Source organism: Triticum urartu, chromosome 1, assembly GCF_003073215.2.
Source record: "Triticum urartu cultivar G1812 chromosome 1, Tu2.1, whole genome shotgun sequence".
Lineage (NCBI taxonomy): Eukaryota > Viridiplantae > Streptophyta > Magnoliopsida > Poales > Poaceae > Triticum > Triticum urartu.
In genome coordinates this window covers 472640270-472651712 of record NC_053022.1, presented here as the reverse complement: position 1 = coordinate 472651712, position 11443 = coordinate 472640270, and positions in this window count along the sequence as shown.

The following is an 11443-nucleotide window of genomic DNA, read 5'->3' as shown; positions in this document are numbered from 1 at the left end:
ACAAATGGTGTGTTGATGATGAACTCCTTGCTCTTGTGCTTCAAATGATAGTCTCCCCAGCACTCAACTCTCTCTCACAGGATTTGGATTTGGTGGAAAGAAGATTTGAGTGGAAAGCAACTTGGGGAAGGCTAGAGATCAAGATTCATATGGTAGGAATGGAATATCTTGGTCTCAACACATGAGTAGGTGGTTCTCTCTCAGAACATATGAGTTGGAAGTGTAGATGTGTTCTGATGGCTCTCTCCACGAGTGAAGAGGAGGTGGAGGGGTATATATAGCCTCCACACAAAATCCAACCGTTACACACAATTTACCAATCTCGGTGGGAACGAATCAACAAACTCGGTCGGACCGAAATAGTAAACCTAGTGACCGTTAGAGATTTTCGGTGGGACTGACATGCAACTCGGTAGGACCGATATGGTTAGGGTTAGGGCATAACGTAATCTTGGTGAGACCGATTACACAAACTCAGTGAGACCGATTTGGTAATAAGCTAACCAGAGGGTTGGTCAGGCAAACTCGGTGGGACCGATTCGCTCTTCTCGGTGAGACCTAAATGTTACGGAAAGGAAACAGTGAGTTTACATTGCAATCTCGGTGGGACCGATCCGCTCTTCCGGTGAGACCTAAAAGTTACGAAAAGGAAACAGAGAAATTGCAATCCCATCTCGGTGAGACCGAGATACCTATTGGTAGAACCGATTTGCTTAGGGTTTGGCAATGGCTATGACAAGTGAAACTCGGTGGCGCCGGGTTGAAAGAATCGGTAGGGCCAAGTTTGGCTTTGGGTTTTGGTCAAATGTGGATATGGGAAAGTAGCTGAGGATTTTGGAGCATATCATTAAGCACATGAAGCAAGAGGCTCATTAAGCAACACCTCATCCCTCCTTGGACTCAATGTGATCTTGGACCACTAAAATGTAAAATGAAGAGTCTTGAGCATATGAGCTAGAGCCAATCCTTTGTCCTTAGCATTTTGAGGGTTCCACTTTCCCCATCCATGTCATGCCAATCATTGAGCTTTCCTGAAATGATCATCTTGGAATAGCATTAGCTCAATGAGCTATATGTTGTTATGAATTACTAAAACCACCTAGGGATAGTTGCACTTTCAATCTCCCCCTTTTTGGTAATTGATGACAACATATAGATCAAATCTTCGACAAATAATAATAAGAATGAAATATATCGTTGCTTTGAGAAGTATGTGATAAGTAAGAGCTCCCCCTAAATTTGTGCATATTTAAAATTTGCTTTGGACTGCAAATGCACAAAGAGTTAGAGTCATTGGTTACTCTTCCATGTCACATACATCTTGGTGGAGCGCTCAAAAAGATAAGAATGAAATACATGCACTCATCACCAAAGAAAGTGAATGATCACATAAGATAGATAAGATATATCAAGCATGCATAAGTGTAGCTTATGATCAAACACATGATCATCAATGTCTCACAAGCATATCAAAGTATCTCAACCAGAAGCAAACAAAGTTTGAAAAAAAACACCAAATAAAGCAAGAGAGAATAAAGGCAACACTCTCTCTCTCTCGAAGCCTATGATCTATACATTTTTCTCCCCCTTTGGCAACAAGTTACCAAAAAGTTCCTAGAAAATGCATAGTGCTAGATCGACTCTCAGGCTTGATCTTCTGGTGGTGGTGGTGTCTGGATCACTCCAAGGACGAAGCCTTCTGTAGACGTGGTTGGAGCTAGAGCTGAAGTAGATGCTGGAGCTGGTTGGGCTGGTGCTGTGGCTGTTGCTGAGGTGGTGGCTCTGGTGTCAGGAACTGGCACTGCAGTCGACCTCTGAGCTCGTGGCACTCTGGCAAATGCATCAGTTGTAGTCTTCCCTCTCCTCTCCTGCATGTCATCTTGAAGTTGCTCCACTGCAGACTGAATCTCTGTTACTTTACATCCATGTCATAGAACTTTTGTTCTATGATCCTCTCTGAGCTCACCTGATTCTGAGTGAGGGTGGCCAGTCCTTTCTCAATCCTCAGTGTGGATGCAATCAAGTAACTAAGCTGCTCTTGCTTGCTTTTCAGGAAATACTCAGATGCCTCCTCTTGAGTTGGCATCTTGGCAGCTTTCTCCTTCCTTGCCTTCTCCTTCTGTGCTTGAGCGTGAACTGATGATGGTTCATTTTCATTCATCACAACTTCATTATCTTCAAAATCTGGATGAATAGGCAAATGTTCCTTGTCCAATAGGTATATGCCTGTGCCCATCTTGGAGTTAATTAGCTCCTGGATCTGAGGGGCATAACCACAGCTCCTCTTCTGATCTGCTGCAGTTCTCTTGATGGTCTCTACCATGAGGCTCATGACTTTGAATTTCTGTGGCACATCAAAGATATGAAGCAAGTTGATTGCATGGCCTCTGATAATCTTGTGATCTACTGACTTGGGCAACAGAGTGTGCCTCAAAATCCAATTGATAGTTGGCAACCCTGACAGAAGATAATGTACAGACCCAAACTTGAAAGTATCAAGTGCCTTGTTTGGAATTTCCTTGTACATGTTGGACATAGAGTTGTGGTCCATCTTCTTCTTGGTATATATGTCTAAGTCATCCTCATGCTCCTCTGGGGCATTGATGAGCTGTGCCCACTCAGCAACTGTTGATTGGTACCTCGTACCTTCAGACATCCACACAATCCTTCCATCTGGATAGAAGTGTGTTGTGGAGTAGAACTGCATGATCAGCTCTTCATTCCACTTTGTGAGCTTCTGCCCAACAAAGTCAGCTACCCCACAAGCTTTGAAGCTGTCTTGCACTCCAGGATAGTGCTCTTCATTGTCCTTGATGTACTCCCAGTCTACTCATCTCATGTCACAAACGATAGGCTTCTTATCTAGCAAAACTGTCTCATAGAAGTCCTGCTATTCCTTTGTGTGGAACCTGTAGTCGACAGCAGTTCTTCTCCTTGAAGCATACGGGTCTGCTTCTCTCCACTTCCTCAGCCCTGAATTTCTTCTGATTTTCATGTCCTCAGCCACAGGATGAGCATCATTATGGTCTGGGATCTTGGGCTTTAACTTCCTAAGCACTTGTCCTTCTTCTTCTTCTCCAATGTCAGGCACTGGGGACTTGTTCTTTTCAGTAGCTGGTATGCTCCTTGTGTTCCTCTTTGGAGTTGTCTTGGCCTTTGATGCAGCCTTGGGTGCTTCCTTGGGCTTGGATGCAGTAGCCCCTGATCTTATAGCATCACCCATCAGCTTTGGTATCTTAGGTGCTGGAGCAGCAACCTCTTCTTCCTCTTCCTCTTCAGAATCTCTCATGATTGAGGATCTCCCAAGCACTCTAGCAGTGGTATTTTTGATCCTCTCCTTCCTCTTCTTCCCTTCTGCAGCAGCCTCTTTGGGTGCAGGCTTTTCAGGAATCTGAGTTGAGGCTCTGGCCTTTGGAATAGGCTACCTACCTGCTGGCCTTTTAATTTTCAATCCTGGCTTTGTGCTTTGAGCTGAGCCATATTCCTTCTTGAGCACAACTTTCTTGGAAGTGGCTTCTTCTTCTGCCACATAGTCCTCATCCTTTGATTCTGAGGTTCTTTTCTTCCTTTGTCTGGTGGCAGCTTTTGGCAAGTTACTAGGAGTGCTCCTGCTGCCTTCATCTGAAGAACTGGAGGGACTAGTGCCCTCACTCATGTGCACTTGCTGCTCTAACAGGTTTTGGCTATCACTCTGATCTGACATGATGAACAAGCTGACTGCTGACCCTGTGAAGAGTTTACAGATGAGGTAGAATAGATGAGCATCACAAAATGCAGAGATTTTTGCAAAAGAATGATTCAAAATCTTAGTTTTAGTTTCCCACAGAAATCATTTCGGATCTACCGATTTTTAAACTCGGTGATACCGAAGCAGTTTTGGAACCTAAACTAGTGAACTCGGTCAGACCGAGTCACAGTTCGGTGGCACCGAGACTGCTAGGCTTTCACAAAGTTCCAAAATCGGTCACACCGATTAGTAATTCTCGGTCAGACCGAGTCTCACTTGTGCAATGGCATGAGCCAAATCGGTGGGACCGAGTTTTTCAACTCGGTGGGTCCGAGATGGTTTTGGCGGAAACCTAACCCTAAAGTTTTCGAATCAATCCTATTCTACGAACGCATTGACTGGATACGAGTGTTTCAATCGTGGCTAGAAACAATAAGATCACAATGTGCTAGGAATCAGATTGGGGATAGCACAAAGATAGAGTCCATACCCTAGTTTGGCGGAGACTCGCTACGGCGGCAACGGCGGGGTTGAATTTCGTTGACGGCAATGGAGACCAGCGGCTGGCGGCGAGGAGATGATCCGAAGACCACGTTGGCAGAGCGAGCTATCACGCGGGCGAAGGGGTTCGGAGAAATTTCCAAAAAATTTCCCGTGCCTATATATAGCCTGACCCTGTCGGTGTGACCGAGTGGGACAACTCGGTGGCATCAAGATGCAAAACTGTATACAGTTATTGCTACTCGGTGTGACCGAATGGTTCAAATCGGTTGCACCGAGATCGAAAATTCAGATCAACTTAATGATCTCGGTAGGACCGAAAGTAGGATATCGGTCAGACCGAGAATCACAAAGAGGTTTTGGAAGTTTAAGTCTATGACGAATCGGGGACTCCGAGTGCTCCTCACACAGAGTGGTTCGAATCTGACTTGATCAAATTTTGTGATGTAGCATGAATAGAGTTTGAGACGAGAAAAGCATAGATAGCTAGAGGAGGTTCTTAGGCATTCTTGTTCATCCACTTGGCAAAAGGAAATAAAACCAAACAATCAAAACAACAAGTGGATGTCCTCGAATGAGTAAAATATGCAACCAACATGCTCACACAATAAAATGGCAATTGAAATATGTGACAAAGCATGCACAACCAATTCTAGCATCTATCAAGCAATTGACGATGACTAGGTCATCTATATATGAGTATATTGACTTCGGAGTCAAGTGAGAACACTTGATCATTGGTCATACTCATCGTTTAAGCTCAAGTGGGGTTCCACTTTTACATAAAGCATTGTTGTGTTCACATCTTTAGAGTTGCTTTAGCTCAAGTCTTAGAGTAAAGCTCCCCCTAGATGTGATATCCCCCCTAAGAGGGATGAACTAACCTTGGGTTTTGTCGATGATGACTTCATGTAGATGTGGAAGATGTGGATGCTCAATGTTGATGTAGATCACTTGGAGCTATCCATTTGAGTGAATTGCACTTTCAATACCTACATGGGTTAGTCCCACAAGGAAGAAACAAGGATATCCATAGACATAGAGTGATGCACACACAAGATGATGTCCATGAAAACTTTTAGGTTACCTTGTCCCTTGTCTTACCAACAAGAGGGCTTGTGACTCCTTGAACTAGTGCAAGATGTGGAAGTTGATTGCACTTGTTCTTGCCAAAATGATAAGAGTGAAGTATGTTGGCGGAGTCACCCTCAAGAACTCTCTAGTTCTTCTTCTTTTGGATCCACACCATCTTGATGGGAATCCTTGGAGTTGTAGTTGTACTTGATGAAGTGGAACTTGAAGTGGTCTTGGGAATCAGCTTGACTAAGGTCTTAGGAGCTTCTTCAAATACATCAATTTCCTCTTGAAGCTTGTCCTTGCCTTTTTGCTTGTAGTCTTGTGGTGGAAGATCATCTTGAGCTTGTGTCCCCTTGAAGGAAGTAGGATCATACTTCTCTTGTTGAGGAACAAACTTTGTCTTGGGGTATTGATCTTCTTCCCACTCAACTCCATTGGCATTGAACTTTCGTTCAAAACCAACACCTTGATTCTTCCGGTGCCTTCCTTGCTTGCGCACAATTTCCTCGAATTGCTTACTCCCGGCAAGGCTTTTGTACACTCCTTTCTCTATAATTCCCTTCAATAAGCTATTTTCTTGCTCAAGTGTAACTTGGCTAAGAGAATCATTAGTGGAATCAAGAGAACTACTAGAAGCAACAATATTGGATTTAGCATGATCATTGTTACTACTAGAGGAAGAATCTTTCTTGTTCTTGTTACTAGACTTGACATGAGGCATGTAAGTGGATAAGAGTAAACGCTTGGCAATGTAAGAAGAACTTTTCTTGCGGATATCATCATTGATTGCCTTTAAAAACTCATGCTCTTGCTCAAGATTGAGCTTTTCAAAGCGTAACTTCTCATGAGCTCTTAAAAGTTCTCGATGATCTTCGAAGATAGTTTCATGAGCTAACTTAAGAGTGTTTAGTTCTTTAGTTAGAGCCTCAATCTTCTCCTTATCATTGTCATTCGTTTTATCTTGATTAGCATGATTAATTGACGTTTCATCATAGTATTCATCACTAGAGTTGTCAACAAGTAAATCATCATCACCTAACAAGTCATCTTCATCACTATTAAAATCAACATACTCGGGGTGTGTTACCTTAGGACCTTTGGCCATGAAGCATCTTCCAATTCCTTCATTTGGTGAGTCAAATATGTTGTAGGAGTTGGTTGACACAAGTGCTAGACCGGCAACACCTTCATCTTGAGTATATTCGGAATCGGAGTGATAACTTCTCTCGGAGTGGTTGGCGGAGTCGGAGCCGGATACCCATTCACCAACATGAGCTTGATGTCTTCGCTTTGTGTAGCTCCTTGATGATTTTTCCTTCCTTTCCGAATCCTTGCTTATCCGTGAGTGTCTTCGTTCATAACGATCATCTCTACTCCTTCTCTCTCTTGGTGGTGATTCTTCTCTTTTGCTTCTTCTTTTTGGAGAGTCTTCTCTTCTCTTGTAGGGAGCCGTACACTCATTAGAATAGTGTCCGGGTCTTCCACAATTGTAGCAGTTTCGCTCTCGACTAGAAGATCTTTTGTCATTGTAGGACCTTGACTTGGAGCTTCTATCTTTGCTTCTACTCTTGTAGAACTTGTTGAAGTTTTTCACCATTAAGCTCAATTCTTCATTGAAGTTTTGTTTCTCACTTGATGACGTAGGGGCTTCACATGAGGCTTTGTAGGCACCACTTGATTTGTTGTGAAATTCCTCTTTATCCTTAAGTGACATCTCATGAGAAAAAATTCTTCCAATTACCTCTGTTGGCTTGAGATCTTTGTAATTGGGAATCATTTGGATCAATGTGCACACAGTATCATATTTTCCATCCAAGGCTCTTAGAATCTTCTTGATGATGAATCTATCGGTCATCTCTTCACTTCCTAAGCCGGCAATCTCATTTGTGATGAGAGCAAGCCTTGAGTACATTTCAGCGACACCTTCACCATCCTTCGTTTTGAACTTGTCAAGTTGACTTTGAAGCACATCCAATTTGGATTCCTTGACGGAGTCGGTACCTTCGTGCATATCAATCAAAGTGTCCCAAATTTCCTTTGCATTCTCAAGATGGCTGATTTTGTTGAATTCTTTGGGGCACAATCCGTTGAAGAGAATATCACAAGCTTGAGCATTGTATTGCAACATCTTCAACTCATCCGCGATAGCTTCACGGTTTGGTTCTCTCCCATCAAAGAAGTCACCTTGCAAACCAACACACACAATAGCCCAAACGGCGGGGTTATGTCCAAGAATATGCATTTTCATTTTATGCTTCCAACTAGCAAAATTAGTACCATCAAAGTAAGGACCTCTACGGTGATAATTTCCCTCGCTAGACGCCATACTCTCCTAGGTTTTGAAACCAAGGCTATGACCACCAAAAGCTATGGAAATCATAGCAAATGGAAACATGGCTCTGATACCACTTGTAGGATCGAAAGTATGTCTAGAGGGGGGTGATTAGACTACTTGACCAAATAAAAACTTAGCCTTTTCCCAATTTTAGTTCTTGGAAGATTTTAGCTATTTTAGGACAAGTCAAGCAATCATCACGCAATTCAAGCAAGCATGCAAAGAGTATATTGGCAGCGGAAAGTAAAGCATGCAACTTGCAAGAATGTAAAGGGAAGGGTTTGGAGAATTCAAACGCAATTGGAGACACGGATGTTTTTCCCGTGGTTCGGATAGGTGGTGCTATCCTACATCCACGTTGATGGATACTTCAACCCACGAAGGGTAACGGTTGCGTGAGTCCACGGAGGGCTCCACCCACGAAGGGTCCACGAAGAAGCAACCTTGTCTATCCCACCATGGCCATCGCCCACGAAGGACTTGCCTCACTAGCGGTAGATCTTCACGAAGTAGGCGATCTCCTTGTCCTTACAAACTCCTCGGTTCAACTCCACAATCTTGTCGGAGGCTCCCAAGTGACACCTAGCCAATCTAGGAACACCACTCTCCAAGAAGTAACAAATGGTGTGTTGATGATGAACTCCTTGCTCTTGTCCTTCAAATGATAGTCTCCCCAACACTCAACTCTCTCTAACAGGATTTGGATTTGGCGGAAAGAAGATTTGAGTGGAAAGCAACTTGGGGAAGGCTAGAGATCAAGATTCATATGGTAGGAATGGAATATCTTGGCCTCAACACATGAGTAGGTGGTTCTCTCTCAGAACATATGAGTTGGAAGTGTAGATGTGTTCTGATGGCTCTCTCCACGAGTGAAGAGGAGGTGGAGGGGTATATATAGCCTCGACACAAAATCCAACCGTTACACACAATTTACCAATCTCGGTGGGACCGAATCAACAAACTCGGTCAGACCGAAATAGTAAACCTAGTGACCGTTAGAGATTTTTGGTGGGACTGACATGCAACTCGGTAGGACCAATATGGTTAGGATTAGGGCATAACGTAATCTCGGTGAGACCGATTACACAAACTCGGTGAGACCGATTTGGTAATAAGCTAACCAGAGGGTTGGTCAGGCAAACTCGGTGGGACCGATTCGCTCTTCTCGGTGAGACCGAAATGTTACGAAAAGGAAACAGTGAGTTTACATTGCAATCTCGATGGGACCGATCCGCTCTTTCGGTGAGACCGAAAAGTTACGAAAAGGAAACAGAGAAATTGCAATCCCATCTCGGTGAGACCGAGATCCCTATCGATAGAACCGATTTGCTTAGGGTTTGGCAATGGCTATGACAAGTGAAACTCGGTGGCGCCGGGTTGAAAGAATCGGTAGGGCCGAGTTTGGCTTTGGGTTTAGGTCAAATGTGGATATGGGAAAGTAGCTGAGGATTTTGGAGCATATCATTAAGCACATGAAGCAATAGGCTCATTAAGCAACACCTCATCCCTCCTTGATAGTATTGGCTTTTCCTATGGACTCAATGTGATCTTGGACCACTAAAATGTAAAATGAAGAGTCTTGAGCATATCAGCTAGAGCCAATCTTTGTCCTTAGCATTTTGAGGGTTCCACTTTCACCATCCATGCCATGCCAATCATTGAGATTTCCTGAAATGATCATCTTGGAATAGCATTAGCTGAATGAGCTATATGTTGTTATGAATTACCAAAACCACCTAGGGATAGTTGCACTTTCGGGAGTTCAGTTAGAGGTTTAGCAACCTTGGAGAAATTCTCGACAAAGCGGCGGCAATAGCTCGCTAAGCCAAGGAAGCTCTGAACTTGCTTGGCCGTCTCAGGTGGAGTCCAATCAAGGACAGCTTGAACTCGCTCGGGATTGACAGCAATACCCTTACCAGAGATTACATGGCCTAGATAGGTCACTTCTGGCAACCAAAATTCACACTTCGAGAATTTGGCATTAAGGCGATGCTCTCGAAGTTTCATCAATACCAGCCTTAGATGTTCGGCATGTTCCTCTTCATTCTTGGAGTAGATGAGTATGTCATCGAGGTATACTACGACGAATTTATCCAAATACTCCATGAAGACCGAGTTCATTAACCGGGAGAAGGTGGTCGGGGCATTGGTTAAACCGAAGGACATAATGGTGTACTCGTATTGGCCATAACGAGTAACAAAGGCCGCTTTGGGAATGTCCCCGTTTCTGATTTTCATTTGATGGTAGCCCAACCTCAAATCCATCTTGGAAAACACTAAGGACCCAGCGAGCTGGTCATACAGATCGTTGATCCTGGGAAGCGGATACTTATTCTTGATGGTGTCCAAGTTGACAGGTCGGTAATCTACAACCATTCGATCCGTTCCATCCTTCTTCTTGACGAAGAGGACGGGGCAAGCCCAAGGAGAGGAACTAGGACGGATGAAATCCTTTTTCAAGGACTCATCGAGTTGGTTCTTAGGCTTGGCTAGTTCTAAGGGTGCCATCTTGTTGGGTCTTCTAGAAATTGGAACGGTTCCTGGAACATGGTCTATCACAAACTCGACATCCCTGTCAGGTGGAACACCTGGCAGTTCTTCTGGAAAGACATCCGGAAAGTCTCGGACTACCGAAACATCTTCAAGGTCTGGAAGGGGGTTGGCATTTAGGGAGTAAAGTTGGCGCTTGGCCACTCGAGTTAAGACATTGACTATCTTGCCCGATGAATGAGTAAGTTGAACGGTTCTAGTGGCACAATCAATCTTAGCATAATGAGCTGACATCCAGTCCATACCCAAGATGATGTTTATGTCCGAGGACTTGAGAGCTATTAAGGATGCAAGGAAGACAAGTCTATCAACAAGAATTTCGTTCCCATGGCTTACTCTAGAAGTTTGCCATTTGGAACTCGGAGTTTGAATTACCATAGAAGTGGGCATGTCACAGAATGTCGTGTTATGCAATCGAGCATAGTTCTCGGATATGACTGAATGAGATGCTCCAGTATCAAAAAGAACAGATGCCAGATGGCAGTTAACAAGGAGCGTACCAAGGACGGCGTTAGGATCCTCATGAGCCTCCTCGGCTGAAACATAGTTGACATGGCCACGTGTAGTAGTGACCGGCTTGGCATAGAATGTCTTTCCCGCGGGCTTACCACGGCCAACGGACTTTCTAGTTTGATTGGGGTTGTTGTTCTGGGGACACTCTCGGCTATAGTGACCCGGCTCTCCACACTTGAAGCATTTTACCACATTGGGGCGTGGAGCAGCATTAGCAGCGGGGCCACCATAGGGCTTGGGCGGTGCAAACTGCTGGTTGGGACGAGGCACCTCAAAGGATGGCCTCAGAATAAACCTGGGTGGCAGTGCCGTGCTTGGAATCCACACCCGGCGCTTCTGAGATCCAGAGCCGGATGAAGAGCCAAAATCACGGGAGTGCTTGCGTGAAGCGTCATAATCAGTCTGGCCTGTCTCAGCGCTGATGGCTTTATTGACCAACTTCTGAAAGGATGTGCACTTGTGCAGACGAAGATCGCGGCGAAGCTCAGGGCTAAGTCCCTTGCGGAACCTTGCCTGCTTCTTAGCGTCAGTAGATACCTCTTCAGGGGCATAATGTGCCAGATTCCCAAATTCACGACTATATGCATCCACAGTCAGTCTTCCTTGGGTGAAATTGCAGAACTCCTCCCTCTTGCGATCTATGAGACCTTCCGGAATGTGATGCTCATGGAAAGCCTCACTGAATTCAGCCCAAGTAGTAATTTGGCCGACCGAGCGCATAGCTTCGAAGTTTTCCCACC